Source organism: Equus caballus, chromosome 17, assembly GCF_041296265.1.
Source record: "Equus caballus isolate H_3958 breed thoroughbred chromosome 17, TB-T2T, whole genome shotgun sequence".
In the NCBI taxonomy this organism is placed as follows: Eukaryota; Metazoa; Chordata; class Mammalia; order Perissodactyla; family Equidae; genus Equus; species Equus caballus.
Genome location: NC_091700.1, coordinates 5,158,333 through 5,174,850, shown reverse-complemented (window position 1 = coordinate 5,174,850; position 16,518 = coordinate 5,158,333).

The following is a 16,518-nucleotide window of genomic DNA, read 5'->3' as shown; positions in this document are numbered from 1 at the left end:
AATGCCTACATCTTCCCCTGAAGCAACTGGGCTGACTCCCAAATGATTGAGCGTCCACATGCTTAGGAGGCGATAGACTGCACGCCTTTTTCCAACCACCATTGTGCACTGCTGGAGAGAGTGTCGGAAAGCAGCTATGTCAGAAAGACCCCTTTGCTCTCAGCCGTGCCCTCCATTGCTCTAGACGTGGAATGCACAATGCACTGGCTCCCGCCCTCAAGGGGCGACAAGCCACAGACCACCTTGCTTCCATCTCTTTAGGAAGCTGAGAAGGAATTCGCTTGCAACAGTGATCTTACAGAGTCCAGGGAACATCTCATACAAAGGCAGCTGAAACGCCGTTTCTTTTCCGCCCTTAACTTGCCGATTTGGAACTTCTGTTTCTGCCACATTTCCACCTTGCCATCCGGGCTCCGACGAAATGCCTACATCTTCCCCTTCAGCAACGGGGACGAGGCCCATATGACTGTGCTTCCACATGCTTAAGAGGAGAGAGACAGGCTTTTTACAATCACGATTGTGCACTGGTGGAGAGAGTGTCAGAAAGCACCTATGTCAGAAAGGTCCCTTTGATCTCAGCCATGCCCTGAATTGCTGTAGAGGAGGAAGGCACAATGCACTGCCTCTGGCTCCACCCCTCAATGGCAGACGAACCACACACCTTCTTGCGTCCAGCTCTTTAGGACGCTGAGAAAGAGCTCGCATTCCATAGTGCTCTTAGAGCGTCCAGGGAACATCTCATACAAAGGCAGCTGAACGCCGTTTCTTCCAGCACTTCACTCGCCGATCTGGAACATCTGCATGTGCCACATTTCCACCTTGTCAAGCCGGCTCAGACGAAATGCCTACAACTTCCCCTTAAGCAATGAGGACGAGGCCCGAATGATTGTGGTTCCACCTGCTTAGTAGGAGAGAGACAATAGGCTGTTAACCAACCGCCCTTGAGCAATGGTTGGGGGAGTGTCAGAAAGCACCAATGTCAGAAAGGGCCCTTTGCTCTCAGCCGTGCCCTCCATTGCTCTAGAGGTGGAGGGCACAAAGCACTGCCTCCATCCTTCAATTGGAGACAAGCCATAAACTGTCTTGCCTCCAGCTCTTTAGGAAGCTGACAAACAACTCGCTTTCCACAGTCCTCTTACAGCAGACCAGGGAACTTCTCATACAAAGGCAGCTCAAATGGCATTTCTTCCCAGCCCTTCACTCGCAGCTTTAGGACTTCTGCTTCTGCCGCAATTCCACCTTGCCAACCCGGCTCAGACGAAATGACTACATCTTCCCCTGAAGCAACTGGGCTGAGTCCCAAATGATTGAGCGTCCACGTGCTTAGGAGGCGATAGACTGCACGCCTTTTTCCAACCACCATTGTGCACTGCTGGAGAGAGTGTCGGAAAGCAGCTATGTCAGAAAGACCCCTTTGCTCTCAGCCGTGCCCTTCATTGCTCTAGACGTGGAATGCACAAGGCACTGGCTCCCCTCCTCAAGGGGCGACAAGCCACAGACCATCTTCCTTCCATCTCTTTAGGAAGCTGAGGAAGAACTCGCTTTCAACAGTGCTCTTTCTGTGTCCTGGCAACATCTCATACAAAGGCAGCTGATATGCCATTTCTTTTCAGCGCTTAACTCGCAGATTTGGATCTTCTGCTCCTGCCACATTTCCACCTTGCCAACCCGGCTCAGACGAAATGTCTACATCTTCCCCTTCAGCAACGGGGACGAGGCCCAGATGACTGTGCTTCCGCATGCTTAGCAGGAGCAGACAATAGGCTTTTTACAAACCGCCATTGTGCACTGGGTCAGAGAGTGTCAGAATGCACCTATGTCAGAAAGGGCCCTTTGCTCTCAGCCGTGCCCTCCATTGCTCTAGAGGTGGAAGGCACAAAGCACTGCCTCCATCCTTCAATTGGAGACAAGCCAGCAACTGTCCTGCTTCCAGCTCTTTAGGAAGCTGGGACAGGACTCGCATTCCACAGTGCTCTTACAGCGTCCTGGGAACGTCTCATACAAAGGCAGCTGAACACCATGTCTTTTCAGCCCTTAACTCACCAATCTGCAACATTTGCTTCTGCCACATTTCCACCTTGCCAACCCGGCTCAGACGAAATGCCTACATCTTCCCCTGAAGCGACTGTGCTGATTCCCAAATGATTGAGCATCCACATGCTTAGGAGGCGATAAACTGCATGCCTGTTTCCAACCACCATTTTACACTGCTTAGAGAGCGTCGGAAAGCAGCTATGTCAGAAAGGCCCCTTTGCTCTCAGCCATGCCCTCCATTGCTCTCGAGGTGGAGGGCACAAGGCTCTGGATCCACCCCTCAATGGGATACAAACCACATCTTTTACTGCTTCCAGCTCTTTAGGAACTGGAGAAAAAACTCCCTTTCCACACTGCTCTTACAGCGTCCTGGGAAAATCTCATACAAAGGAGGCTGAACGCCGTTTCTTTTCGGCACTTCACTCGCCAGTCTGGGACATCTGCATCCTGCACGTTTCCACCTTGCCAACCCGGCTCAGACGAAATGCCTACAACTTACCCTTGAGCAATGGGGATGAGGCCCATAGGATTGTGGTTCCACATGCTGAGGAGGAGAGAGACAATAGGTTTTTAACTAACAACGAAATGCAACGGTTGGGAGAGTGTCAGAAAGCACCAATGGCAGAAAGGCCCCTTTACTCTCAGCCGCGCCCTCCATTGCTGTAGAGGTGGAAGGCACAAAGCACTGCCTCCATCCTTCAATGGGAGACAAGCCATAAACTGTCTTGCCTCCAGCTCTTTAGGAAGCTGGGAAAGAACTCGCTTTCCACAGTGCTGTTACAGCATACGAGGAAACTCTCATACAGAGGCAGCTCAAACGTCATTTCTTCCCATTGCTTAACTGGCCGCTTTAGGACTTCCGCTTCTGCCACAGTTCCACCTTGCCAACCCGGCTCAGACGAAATGCCTACATCTTCCCCTTAAGCAACGGGGGCGAAGCCCACATGATTGTGCTGCCACATGCTTAGCAGGAGCAGACAGTAGGCTTTTTACAAACCGCCATTGTGCACTGGGTCAGAGAGTGTCTGAATGCACCTATGTCAGAAAGGGCCCTTTGCTCTCAGCCGTGCCCTCCATTGCTCTAGAGGTGGAAGGCACAAAGCACTGCCTCCATCCTTCAGTGGGAGACAAGCCATAAACTGTCTTGCCTCCAGCTCTTAAGGAAGCTGACAAATAACTCGCTTTCCACAGTCCTGTTACAGCAGACCGGGGAACTTCTCATACAAAGGCAGCTCCAATGGCATTTCTTCCCAGCCCTTAACTCGCAGCTTTAGGACTCCTGCTTCTGCAGGCAATTCCACCTTGCCAACCCGGCTCAGACGAACTGCCTACATCTTCCCCTGAAGCAACTGCGCTGAGTCCCAAATGATTGAGCGTCCACGTGCTTAGGAGGCGATAGACTGCACGCCTTTTTCCAACCACCATTGTGCACTGCTGGAGAGAGTGTCGGAAAGCAGCTATGTCAGAAAGACCCCTTTGCTCTCAGCCGTGCCCTTCATTGCTCTAGACTTGGAATGCACAATGCACTGGCTCCCCCCCTCAAGGGGCGATAAGCCACAGACCATCGTCATTCCATCTCTTTAGGAAGCTGAGCAAGAACTCGCTTTCAACAGTGCTCTCTCTGTGTCCTGGCAACATCTCATACAAAGGCAGCTGATATGCCATTTCTTTTCAGCGCTTAACTCGCAGATTTGGAACTTCTGCTCCTGCCCCATTTCCAGCTTGCCAACCCATCTCAGAAGGAATGTCTACATCTTCCCCTTCAGCAACGGGGACGAGGCCCAGATGACTGTGCTTCCGCATGCTTAGCAGGAGCAGACAATAGGTTTTTACAAACCGCCATTGTGCACTGGGTCAGAGAGTGTCAGAATGCACCTATGTCAGAAAGGGCCCTTTGCTCTCAGCCGTGCCCTCCATTGCTCTAGATGTGGAAGGCACAAAGCACTGCCTCCATCCTTCAATTGGAGACAAGCCAGCAACTGTCCTGCTTCCAGCTCTTTAGGAAGCTGGGAAAGCACTCGCATTCCACAGTGCTCTTACAGCCTCCTGGGAACGTCTCCTACAAAGGCAGCTGAACACCGTGTCTTTTCAGCCCTTAACTCACCAATCTGCAACATCTGCTTCTGCCGCTTTTCCACCTTGCCAACCCGGCTCAGACGAAATGCCTACATCTTCCCCTGAAGCGACTGTGCTGATTCCCAAATGATTGAGCATCCACATGCTTAGGAGGCGATAAACTGCATGCCTTTTTCCAACCACCATTTGACACTGCTTAGAGAGCGTCGGAAAGCAGCTATGTCAGAAAGGCCCCTTTGCTCTCAGCCATGCCCTCCATTGCTCTCGAGGTGGAAGGCACAAGGCACTGGTTCTGGATCCACCCCTCAATGGGAGACAAACCACATCTTGGACTGCTTCCAGCTCTTTAGGAAGTGGAGAAAAAACTCCATTTCCACAGTGCTCTTACAGCGTCCTGGGAACATCTCATACAAAGGAGGCTGAACGCCGTTTCTTTTCAGCACTTCACTCGCCAGTCTGGGACATCTGCATCCTGCACGTTTCCACCTTGCCCACACGGGTCAGACGAAATGCCTACATCTTCCACTTGATCAATGAGGATGAGGCCCATAGAATTGTGGTTCCACATGCTGAGGAGGACAGAGACAATAGGCTTTTAACTAACCACGAAGTGCAACGGTTGGGAGAGTGTCAGAAAACACCAATGGCAGAAAGACCCCTTTGCTCTCAGCCGCGCCCTGCATTGCTGTAGAGGTAGAAGGCACAAAGCACTGTCTCCATCCTTCAATGGGAGACCTGCCATAAACTGTCTTGCCTCCAGCTCTTTAGGAAGCTGGGAAGGAACTCGCTTTCCACAGTGCTGTTACAGCGTACGAGGAAACTCTCATACAGAGGCAGCTCCAACGCCATTTCTTCCCTGTGCTTAACTGGCCGCTTTCGGACTTCCGCTTCTGCCACAGTTCCACCTTGCCAACACGGCTCAGACGAAATACCTACATCTTCCCCTTATGCAACGGGCGCGAAGCCCACTGGATTGTGCTGCCACATGCTTAGAAGGAGCAGACAATAGGCTTTTTACAAACCGCCATTGTGCACTGGGTCAGAGAGTGTCAGAATGCACCTATGTCAGAAAGGGCCCTTTGCTCTCAGCCGTGCCCTCCATTGCTCTAGAGGTGGAAGGCACAAAGCACTGCCTCCATCCTTCAATTGGAGACAAGCCATAAACTGTCTTGCCTCCAGCTCTTTAGGAAGCTGACAGACAACTCGCTTTCCACAGTCCTGTTACAGCAGACCGGGGAAATTCTCATACAAAGGCAGCTCCAATGGCATTTCTTCCCAGCCCTTAACTCGCAGCTTAGGACTCCAGTTTCTGCCGCAATTCCACCTTGCCAACCCGGCTCAGACGAAATGCCTACATCTTCCCCTGAAGCAAATGGTCTGAGTCCCAAATGATTGAGCGTCCACGTGCTTAGGAGGAGATAGATTGCACGCCTTTTTCCAACCACCATTGCGCACTGCTGGAGAGAGTGTCGCAAAGCAGCTATGTCAGAAAGACCCCTTTGCTCTCAGCCGTGCCCTTCATTGCTCTAGACGTGGAATGCACAATGCACTGGCTCCCCCCCTCAAGGGGCGACAAGCCACAGACCATCTTCCTTCCATCTCTTTAGGAAGCTGAGCAAGAACTCGCTTTCAACAGTGCTCTTTCTGTGTCCTGGCAACATCTCATACAAAGGCAGCTGATATGCCATTTCTTTTCAGCGCTTAACTCGCAGATTTGGAACTTCTGCTCCTGCCACATTTCCACCTTGCCAAGCCCGCTCAGATGAAATGTCTACCTCTTCCCCTTCAGCAGCGGGGACGAGGCCCAGATGACTGTGCTTCCACATGCTTTGCAGGAGCAGACAATAGGCTTTTTACAAACCGCCATTGTGCAGTGGGTCATAGTGTCAGAATGCTCCTATGTCAGAAAGGGCCCTTTGCTCTCAGCCGTGCCCTCCATTGCTCTAGAGGTGGAAGGCACAAAGCACTGCCTCCATCCTTCAATTGGAGACAAGCCAGCACCTGTCCTGCTTCCAGCTCTTTAGGAAGCTGGGAAAGCACTCGCATTCCACAGTTCTCTTACAGCGTCCTGGGAACGTCTCATACAAAGGCAGCTGAACACCGTGTCTTTTCAGCCCTTAACTCACCAATCTGCAACATCTGCTTCTGCCGCATTTCCACCTTGCCAACCCGGCTCAGACGAAATGCCTACATCTTCCCCTGAAGCGACTGTGCTGATTCCCAAATGATTGAGCATCCACATGCTTAGGAGGTGATAAACTGCCTGCCTTTTTCCAACCACCATTTTACACTGCTTAGAGAGCATCGGAAAGCAGCTATGTCATTTTACAAACCGCCATTGTGCAGTGGGTCATAGAGTGTCATTGGCCCCTTTGCTCTCAGCCATGCCCTCCATTGCTCTCGAGGTGGAAGGCACAAGGCACTGGTTCTGGATCCACCCCTCAATGGGAGACAAACCACATCTTGGCCTGCTTCCAGCTCTTTAGGAAGTGGAGAAAAACCTCCCTTTCCACAGTGCTCTTACAGCGTCCTGGGAACATCTCATACAAAGGAGGCTGAACGCCGTTTCTTTTCAGCACTTCACTCGCCAGTCTGGGACATCTGCATCCTGCACGTTTCCACCTTGCCAACCCGGCTCAGACGAAATGCCTACAACTTCCCCTTGAGCAATGGGGATGAGGCCCATAGGATTGTGGTTCCACATGCTGAGGAGGAGAGAGACAGTAGGCTTTTAACTAACCACGAAGTGCAACGGTTGGAAGAGTGTCAGAAAGCACCAATGGCAGGAAGACCCCTTTACTCTCAGCCACGCCCTCCATTGCTTTAGAGGTGAAAGGCACAAAGCACTGTCTCCATCCATCAATGGGAGACAAGCCATAAACTGTCTTGCCTCCAGCTCTTTAGGAAGCTGGGAAAGAACTCGCCTTCCACAGTGCTGTTACAGCATAGTAGGAAACTCTCATACAGAGGAAGCTGCAACGCCATTTCTTCCCGGTGCTTAACTGGCCGCTTTAGGACTTCCGCTTCTGCCACAGTTCCACCTTGCCAACCCGGCTCAGACGAAATGCCTACATCTTGCCCTTAAGCAACGGTGGCGAAGCCCACATGATTGTGCTGCCACATGCTTAGCAGGAGCAGACAGTAGGCTTTTTACAAACCGCCATTGTGCACTGGGTCAGAGAGTGTTCAGAATGCCCCTATATCAGAAAGGGCCCTTTGCTCTCCGCTGTGCCCTCCATTGCTCTAGTGTTGGAAGGCACAAAGCACTGCCTCCATCCTTCAATTGGAGACAAGCCATAAACTGTCTTGCCTCCAGTTGTTTAGGAAGCTGACAAACAACTCGCTTTCCACAGTCCTGTTACAGCAGACCGGGGAACTTCTCATACAAAGGCAGCTCCAATGGCATTTCTTCCCAGCCCTTAACTCGCAGCTTAGGACTCCTGCTTCTGCCGCAATTCCACCTTGCCAACCCGGCTCAGACGAAATGCCTACATCTTCCCCTGAAGCAACTGTGCTGAGTCCCAAATGATTGAGCGTCCACGTGCTTAGGAGGCGATAGACCGCACGCCTTTTTCCAACCACCACTGCGCACTGCTGTAGAGAGTGTCGGAAAGCAGCTAGTCAGAAAGACCTCTTTGCTCTCAGCCATGCCCTTCATTGCTCTAGACGTGGAATGCACAATGCACTGGCTCCCCCGCTCAAGGGGCGACAAGCCACAGACCATCTTCCTTCCATCTCTTTAGGAAGCTGAGCAAGAACTCGCTTTCAACAGTGCTCTTTCTGTCTCCTGGCAACATCTCATACAAAGGCAGCTGATATGCCATTTCTTTTCAGCGCTTAACTCGCAGATTTGGAACTTCTGCTCCTGCCACATTTCCACCTTGCCAACCTGGCTCAGACGAAATGTCTACATCTTCCCCTTCAGCAACGGGGACAAGGCCCAGATGACTGTGCTTCCGCATGCTTAGCAGGAGCAGACAATAGGCTTTTTACAAACCGCCATTGTGCACTGGGTCAGAGTGTGTCAGAATGCAACGATGCCAGAAAGGGCCCTTTGCTCTCAGCCGTGCCCTCCATTGCTCCAGAGGTGGAAGGCACAAAGCACTGCCTCCATCCTTCAATTGGAGACAAGCCAGCAACTGGCCTGCTTCCAGCTCTTTAGGAAGCTGGGAAAGCACTCGCATTCCACAGTGCTGTTACAGCGTCCTGGGACCGTCTCATACAAAGGCAGCTGAACACCGTGTCTTTTCAGCCCTTAACTCACCAATCTGCAACATCTGCTTCTGCCGCTTTTCCACCTTCCCAACCCGGCTCAGACGAAATGCCTACATCTTCCCATGAAGCGACTGTGCTGATTCCCAAATGATTGAGCATCCACATGCTTAGGTGGCGATAAACTGCATGCCTTTTTCCAACCACCATTTTACACTGCTTAGAGAGCGTCGGAAAGCAGCTATGTCAGAAAGGCCCCTTTGCTCTCAGCCATGCCCTCCATTGCTCTCGAGGTGGAAGGCACAAGGCACTGGTTCTGGATCCACCCCTCAATGGGAGACAAAACACATCTTGGCCTGCTTCCAGCTCTTTAGGAAGTGGAGAAGAAACTCCCTTTCCACAGTGCTCTTACAGCGTCCTGGGAACATCTCATACAAAGGAGGCTGAACGCCGTTTCTTTTCAGCACTTCACTCGCCAGTCTGGGACATCTGCATCCTGCACGTTTCCACCTTGCCAACCCGGCTCAGACGAAATGCCTACAACTTCCCCTTGAGCAATGGGGATGAGGCCCATAGGATTGTGGTTCCACATGCTGAGGAGGAGAGAGACAGTAGGCTTTTAACTAACCACGAAGTGCAACGGTTGGAAGAGTGTCAGAAAGCACCAATGACAGGAAGACCCCTTTACTCTCAGCCGCGCCCTCCATTGCTGTAGAGGTGGAAGGCACAAAGCACGGCCTCCATCCTTCAATGGGAGACAAGCCATAAACTGTCTTGCCTCCAGCTCTTTAGGAAGCTGGGAAAGAACTCGCTTTCCACAGTGCTGTTACAGTGTACGAGGAAACACTCATACAGAGGCAGCTCAAACACCATTTCTTCCCAGTGCTTAACTGTCGGCTTTAGGACGTCTGCTTCTGCCACAGTTCCACCTTGCCAACCCGGCTCAGACGAAATGCCTACATCTTCCCCTTAAGCAACGGGGGCGAAGCCCACATGATTGTGCTGCCACATGCTTAGCAGGAGCAGACAATAGGCTTTTTACAAACCGCCATTTTGCACTGGGTCAGAGAGTGTCAGAAAGCACCTATGTCAGAAAGGGCCCTTTGCTCTCAGCCGTGCCCTCCATTGCTCTAGAGGTGGAAGGCACAAAGCACTGCCTCCATCCTTCAATTGGAGACAAGCCAGCAACTGGCCTGCTTCCAGCTCTTTAGGAAGCTGGGAAAGCACTCGCATTCCACAGTGCTCTTAGAGCGTCCTGGAACTTCTCATACAAAGGCAGCTGAACACCGTGTCTTTTCAGCCATTAACTCACCAATCTGCAACATCTGCTTCAGCAGCATTTCCACCTTGCCAACCCGGCTCAGACGAAATGCCTACATCTTCCCCTCAAGCGACTGTGCTGTTTCCCAAATGATTGAGCATCCACATGCTTAGGAGGCGATAAACAGCATGCCTTTTTCCAACCACCATTTTACACTGCTTAGAGAGCGTCGGAAAGCAGCTATGTCAGAAAGGCCCCTTTGATCTCAACCAGGCCCTAAATTGCTCTCGAGGTGGAAGGCACAAGGCACTGGTTCTGGATCCACCCCTCAATGGGAGACAAACCACATCTTGTCCTGCTTCCAGCTCTTTAGGAATTGGAGAAAAATCTCCCTTTCCACAGTGCTCTTACAGCGTCCTGGGAACATGTCATACAAAGGAGGCTGAACGCCGTTTCTTTTCATCACTTCACTCGCCAGCCTGGGACATCTGCATCCTGCACGTTTCCACCTTGCCAACCCGGCTCAGACGAAATGCCTACATCTTCCCCTTGAGCAATGGGGATGAGGCCCATAGGATTGTGGTTCCACATGCTGAGGAGGAGAGAGGCAATAGGCTTTTAACTAACCACGAAGTGCAACGGTTGGGAGAGTGTCAGAAAGCACCAATGGCAGAAACACCCCTTTACTCTCAGCCGCGCCCTCCATTGCTGTAGAGGTGGAAGGCACAAAGCACTGCCTCCATCCTTCAATGGGAGACAAGCCATAAACTGTCTTGCCTCCAGCTCTTTAGGAAGCTGGGAAAGAACTCGCCTTCCACAGTGCTGTTACAGCATACGAGGAAACTCTCATACAGAGGCAGCTCAAACGCCATTTCTTCCCAGTGCTTAACTGGCCGCTTTAGGACTTCCGCTTCTGCCACAGTTCCACCTTGCCAACCCGGCTCAGTCGAAATGCCTACATCTTCCCCTTAAGCAACGGGGCCGAAGCCCACATGATTGTGCTTCCACATGCTTAGCAGGAGCAGACAATAGGCTTTTTACAAACCGCCATTTTGCACTGGGTCAGAGAGTGTCTGAATGGACCTATGTCAGAAAGGGCCCTTTGCTCTCAGCCGTGCCCTCCATTGCTCTAGAGGTGGAAGGCAGAAAGCACTGCCTCCATCCTTCAATTGGAGACAAGCCATAAACTGTCTTGCCTCCAGCTCTTTAGGAAGCTGACAAGCAACTCGCTTTCCACAGTCCTGTTACAGCAGACCGGGGAAATTCTCATACAAAGGCAGCTCAAATGGCATTTCTTCCCAGCCCTTAACTCGCCGCTTTAGGACTCCTGCTTCTGCCACAATTCCACCTTGCCAACCCGGCTCAGACGAAATGCCTACATCTTCCCCTGAAGCAACTGGGCTGAGTCCCAAATGATTGAGCGTCCACGTGCTTAGGAGGCGATAGACTGCACTCCTTTTTCCAGCCACCATTGTTCGCTGCTGGAGAGAGTGTCGGAAAGCAGCTATGTCAGGAAGACCCCTTTGGTCTCAGCCGTGCCCTTCATTGCTCTAGACGTGGAATGCACAATGCACTGGCTCCCCCCCTCAAGGGGCGACAAGCCACAGACCATCTTCCTTCCATCTCTTTAGGAAGCTGAGCAAGAACTCGATTTCAACAGTGCTCTTTCGGTGTCCAGGCAACATCGCATACAAAGGCAGGTGATATGCCATTTCTTTTCAGCGCTTAACTCTCAGATTTGGAACTTCTGCTCCTGCCAAATTTCCACCTTGCCAACCCGGCTCAGACGAAATGTATACATCTTCCCCTTCAGCAACGGGGATGAGGCTCAGATGACTGTGCTTCCGCATGCTTAGAAGGAGCAGGCAATAGGCTTTGTACAAACCGCCATTGTGAACTGGGTCAGAGAGTGTCAGAATGCACCTATGTCAGAAAGGGCCCTTTGCTCTCAGCCGTGCCCTCCATTGCTCTAGAGGTGGAAGGCACAAAGCACTGCCTCCATCCTTCAATTGGAGACAAGCCAGCAACTGGCCTGCTTCCAGCTCTTTAGGAAGCTGGGAAAGCACTCGCATTCCACAGTGCTCTTAGAGCGTCCTGGGAACGTCTCATACAAAGGCAGCTGAACACCGTGTCTTTTCAGCCCTTAACTCACCAATCTGCAACATCTGCTTCTGCCGCATTTCCACCTTGCCAACCCGGCTCAGACGAAATGCCTACATCTTCCCCTCAAGCGACTGTGCTGATTCCCAAATGATTGAGCATCCACATGCTTAGGAGGCGATAAACTGCATGCCTTTTTCCAACCACCATTTTACACTGCTTAGAGAGCGTCGGAAAGCAGCTATGTCAGAAAGGCCCCTTTGATCTCAACCAGGCCCTAAATTGCTCTCGAGGTGGAAGGCACAAGGCACTGGTTCTGGATCCACCCCTCAATGGGAGACAAACCACATCTTGTCCTGCTTCCAGCTCTTTAGGAATTGGAGAAAAATCTCCCTTTCCACAGTGCTCTTACAGCGTCCTGGGAACATGTCATACAAAGGAGGCTGAACGCCGTTTCTTTTCATCACTTCACTCGCCAGCCTGGGACATCTGCATCCTGCACGTTTCCACCTTGCCAACCCGGCTCAGACGAAATGCCTACATCTTCCCCTTGAGCAATGGGGATGAGGCCCATAGGATTGTGGTTCCACATGCTGAGGAGGAGAGAGGCAATAGGCTTTTAACTAACCACGAAGTGCAACGGTTGGGAGAGTGTCAGAAGGCACAAATGGCATAACACCCCTTTACTCTCAGCCGCGCCCTCCATTGCTGTAGAGGTGGAAGGCACAAAGCACTGCCTCCATCCTTCAATGGGAGACAAGCCATAAACTGTCTTGCATCCAGCTCTTTAGGAAGCTGGGAAAGAACTCGCTTTCCACAGTGCTGTTACAGCATACGAGGAAACTCTCATACAGAGGCAGCTCAAACGCCGTTTCTTCCCAGTGCTTAACTGGCCGCTTTAGGACTTCCGCTTCTGCCACTGTTCCACCTTGCCAACCCGGCTCAGACGAAATGCCTACATCTTCCCCTTCAGCACAGGCGGCGAAGACCACATGATTGTGCTGCCACATGCTTAACAGGAGCAGACAATAGGCTTTTTACAAGCCGCCCTTGTGCACTGGGTCAGAGAGTGTCAGAATGCACCTATGTCAGAAAGGGCCCTTTGCTCTCAGCGGTGCCCTCCATTGCTCTAGAGGTGGAAGGCACAAGGCACTGCCTCCATCATTCAAATGGAGACAAGCCATAAACTGTCTTGCCTCCAGCTCTTTAGGAAGCTGACAAACAACTCGCTTTCCACAGTCCTCTTACAGCAGACCGGGGAACTTCTCATACAAAGGCAGCTCAAATGGCATTTCTTCCCAGCCCTTAACTCGCAGCTTTAGGACTCCTGCTTCTGCCGTAATTCCACCTGGCCAACCCGGCTCAGACCAAATGCCTACATCTTCCCCTGAAGCAACTGGGCTGAGTCCCAAATGATTGAGCGTTCTTGTGCTTAGGAGGCGATAGACTGCACGCCCTTTTCCAACCACCATTCTGCACTGCTGGAGAGAGTGTCGGAAAGCAGCTATGTCAGAAAGACCCCTTTGGTCTCAGCCATGCCCTTCATTGCTCTAGACGTGGAATGCACAATGCACTGGCTCCCCCCCTCAAGGGGCGACAAGCCACAGACCAACTTCCTTCCATCTCTTTAGGAAGCTGAGCAAGAACTCGCTTTCAACAGTGCTCTTTCTGTGTCCTGGCAACATCTCATACAAAGGCAGCTGATGTGCCATTTCTTTTCAGCACTTAACTCGCAGATTTGGAACCTCTGCTCCTGCCACATTTCCACCTTGCCAACCCGGCTCAGACGAAATGTCTACATCTTCCCCTTCAGCAATGGGGATGAGGCCCAGATGACTGTGCTTCCGCATGCTTAGCAGGAGAGGACAATAGGCTTTTTACAAACCGCCATTGTGCACTGGGTCAGAGAGTGTCAGATGCACCTATGTCAGAAAGGGCCCTTTGCTCTCAGCCGTGCCCTCCATTGCCCTAGTGGTGGAAGGCACAAAGCACTGCCTCCATCCTTAAATTGGATACAAGCCAGCAACTGTCCTGCTTCAAGCTCTTTAGGAAGCTGGGAAAGCACTCGCCTTCCACAGTGTTCTTGCAGCGTCCTGGGAACGTCTCATACAAAGGCAGCTGAACACCGTGTCTTTTCAGCCCTTAACTCACCAATCTGCTACATCTGCTTCTGCCGCTTTTCCACCTTCCCAACCCGGCTCAGACGAAATGCCTACATCTTCCCCTGAAGAGAATGTGCTGATTCCCAAATGATTGAGCATCCACATGCTTAGGAGGCGATAAACTGCATGCCTTTTTCCAACCACCATTTTACACTGCTTAGAGAGCGTCGGAAAGCAGCTATGTCAGAAAGGCCCCTTTGCTCTCAGCCATGCCCTCCATTGTTCTCGAGGTGGAAGGCACAAGGCACTGGTTCTGGATCCACCCCTCAATGGGAGACAAACCACATCTTGGCCTGCTTCCAGCTCTTTAGGAAGTGGAGGAAAAACTCCCTTTCCACAGTGCTCTTACAGCGTCCTGGGAACATCTCATACAAAGGAGGCTGAACACCGTTTCTTTTCAGCACTTCACTCGCCAGTCTGGGACATCTGCATCCTGCACGTTTCCACCTTGCCAACCAGGCTCAGACGAAATGCCTACATCTTCCCCATAAGCAACGGGGGCGAAGCCCACATGATTGTGCTGCCACATGCTTAGCAGGAGCAGACATAGGCTTTTTACACACCGCCATTGTGCACTGGGTCAGAGAGTGTCAGAATGCACCTATGTCAGAAAGGGCCCTTTGCTCTCAGCCGTGCCCTCCATTGCTCTAGAGGTGGAAGGCACAAAGCACTGCCTCCATCCTTCAATTGGAGACAAGCCATAAACTGTCTTGCCTGCAGCTCTTTAGGAAGCTGACAAACAACTCGCTTTCCACAGTCCTGTTACAGCAGACCGGGGAACTTCTCATACAAAGGCAGCTCAAATGGCATTTCTTCCCAGACCTTAACTCGCAGCTTTAGGACTCCTGCTTCTGCCGCAATTCCACCTTGCCAACACGGCTCAGACGAAATGCCTATATCTTCCCCTGAAGCAACTGGGCTGAGTCCCAAATGATTGAGCGTCTACGTGCTTAGGAGGCGATAGACTGCACGCCTTTTTCCAACCACCATTGTGCACTGCTGGAGAGAGTGTCGGAAAGCAGCTATGTCAGAAAGACCCCTTTGCTCTCAGCCGTGCCCTTCATTTCTCTAGACGTGGAATGCAAAATGCACTGGCTCACCCCCTCAAGGGGCGACAAGCCACAGACCATCTTCCTTCCATATCTTTAGGAAGCTGAGCAAGAACTCGCTTTCAACAGAGCTCTTTCTGTGTCCAGGCTACATCTCATACAAAGGCAGCTGACACGCCATTTCTTTTCAGCGCTTAACTCGCAGATTTGGAACTTCTGCTCCTGCCACATTTCCACCTTGCCAACCCGGCTCAGACGAAATGTCTACATCTTCCCCTTCAGCAACGGGGACGAGGCCCAGATGACTGTGCTTTCGCATGCATAGCAGGAGCAGACAATAGGCTTTTTATAAACCGCCATTGTGCACTGGGTCAGAGAGTGTCAGAATGCACCTATGTCAGAAAGGGCCCTTTGCTCTCAGCCGTGCCCTCCATTGCTCTAGAGGTGGAAGGCACAAAGCACTGCATCCATCCTTCAATTGGAGACAAGCCAGCAACTGGCCTGCTTCCAGCTCTTTAGGAAGCTGGGAAAGCACTCGCATTCCACAGTGCTCGTACAGCGTCTTGGGAACGTCTCATACAAAGGCAGATGAACACCGTGTCTTTTCAGCCCTTAACTCACCAATCTGCAACATCTGCTTCTGCCGCATTTCCACCTTGCCAACCCGGCTCAGACGAAATGCCTACATCTTCCCCTGAAGCGACTGTGCTGATTCCCAAATGATTGAGCATCCACATGCTTAGGAGGCGATAAACTGCATGCCTTTTTCCAACCACCATTTTACACTGCTTAGAGAGCGTCAGAAATCAGCAATGTCAGACAGGCCCCTTTGCTCTCACCCATGCACTCCATTGCTCTCGGGGTGGAAGGCACAAGGCACTGGTTCTGGATCCACCCCTCAATGGGAGACAAATCACATCTTGTCCTGTCTCCAGCTCTTTAGGAAGTGGAGAATAAACTCAATTTCCACAGTGCTCTTACAGCGTCCTGGGAACATCTCATACAAAGGAGTCTGAACGCCGTTTCTTTTCAGCACTTCACTCGCCAGTCTGGGACAGCTGCATCCTGCACGTTTCCACCTTGCCAACCCGGCTCAGACGAAATGCCTACATCTTCCCCTTGAGCAATGGGGATGAGACCCAAAGGATTGTGGTTCCACATGCTGAGGAGGAGAGAGGCAATAGGCTTTTAACTAACCACGAAGTGCAACGGTTGGGAGAGTGTCAGAAGGCACCAATGGCAGAAACACCCCTTTACTCTCAGCCGCGCCCTCCATTGCTGTAGAGGTGGAAGGCACAAAGCACTGCCTCCATCCTTCAATGGGAGACAAGCCATAAACTGTCTTGCCTCCAGCTCTTTAGGAAGCTGGGAAAGAACTCGCTTTCCACAGTGCTGTTACAGCATACGAGGAAACTCTCATACAGAGGCAGCTCAAACGCCATTTCTTCCCAGTGCTTAACTGGCCGCTTTAGGACTTGCGCTTCTGCCACATTTCCACCTTGCCAAGCAGGCTCAGACGAAATGCCTACATCTTCCCCTTAAGCAACGGGGGCGAAGCTCACATGATTGTGCTGCCACATGCTTAGCAGGAGCAGACAATAGGCTTTTTACAAGCCGCCCTTGT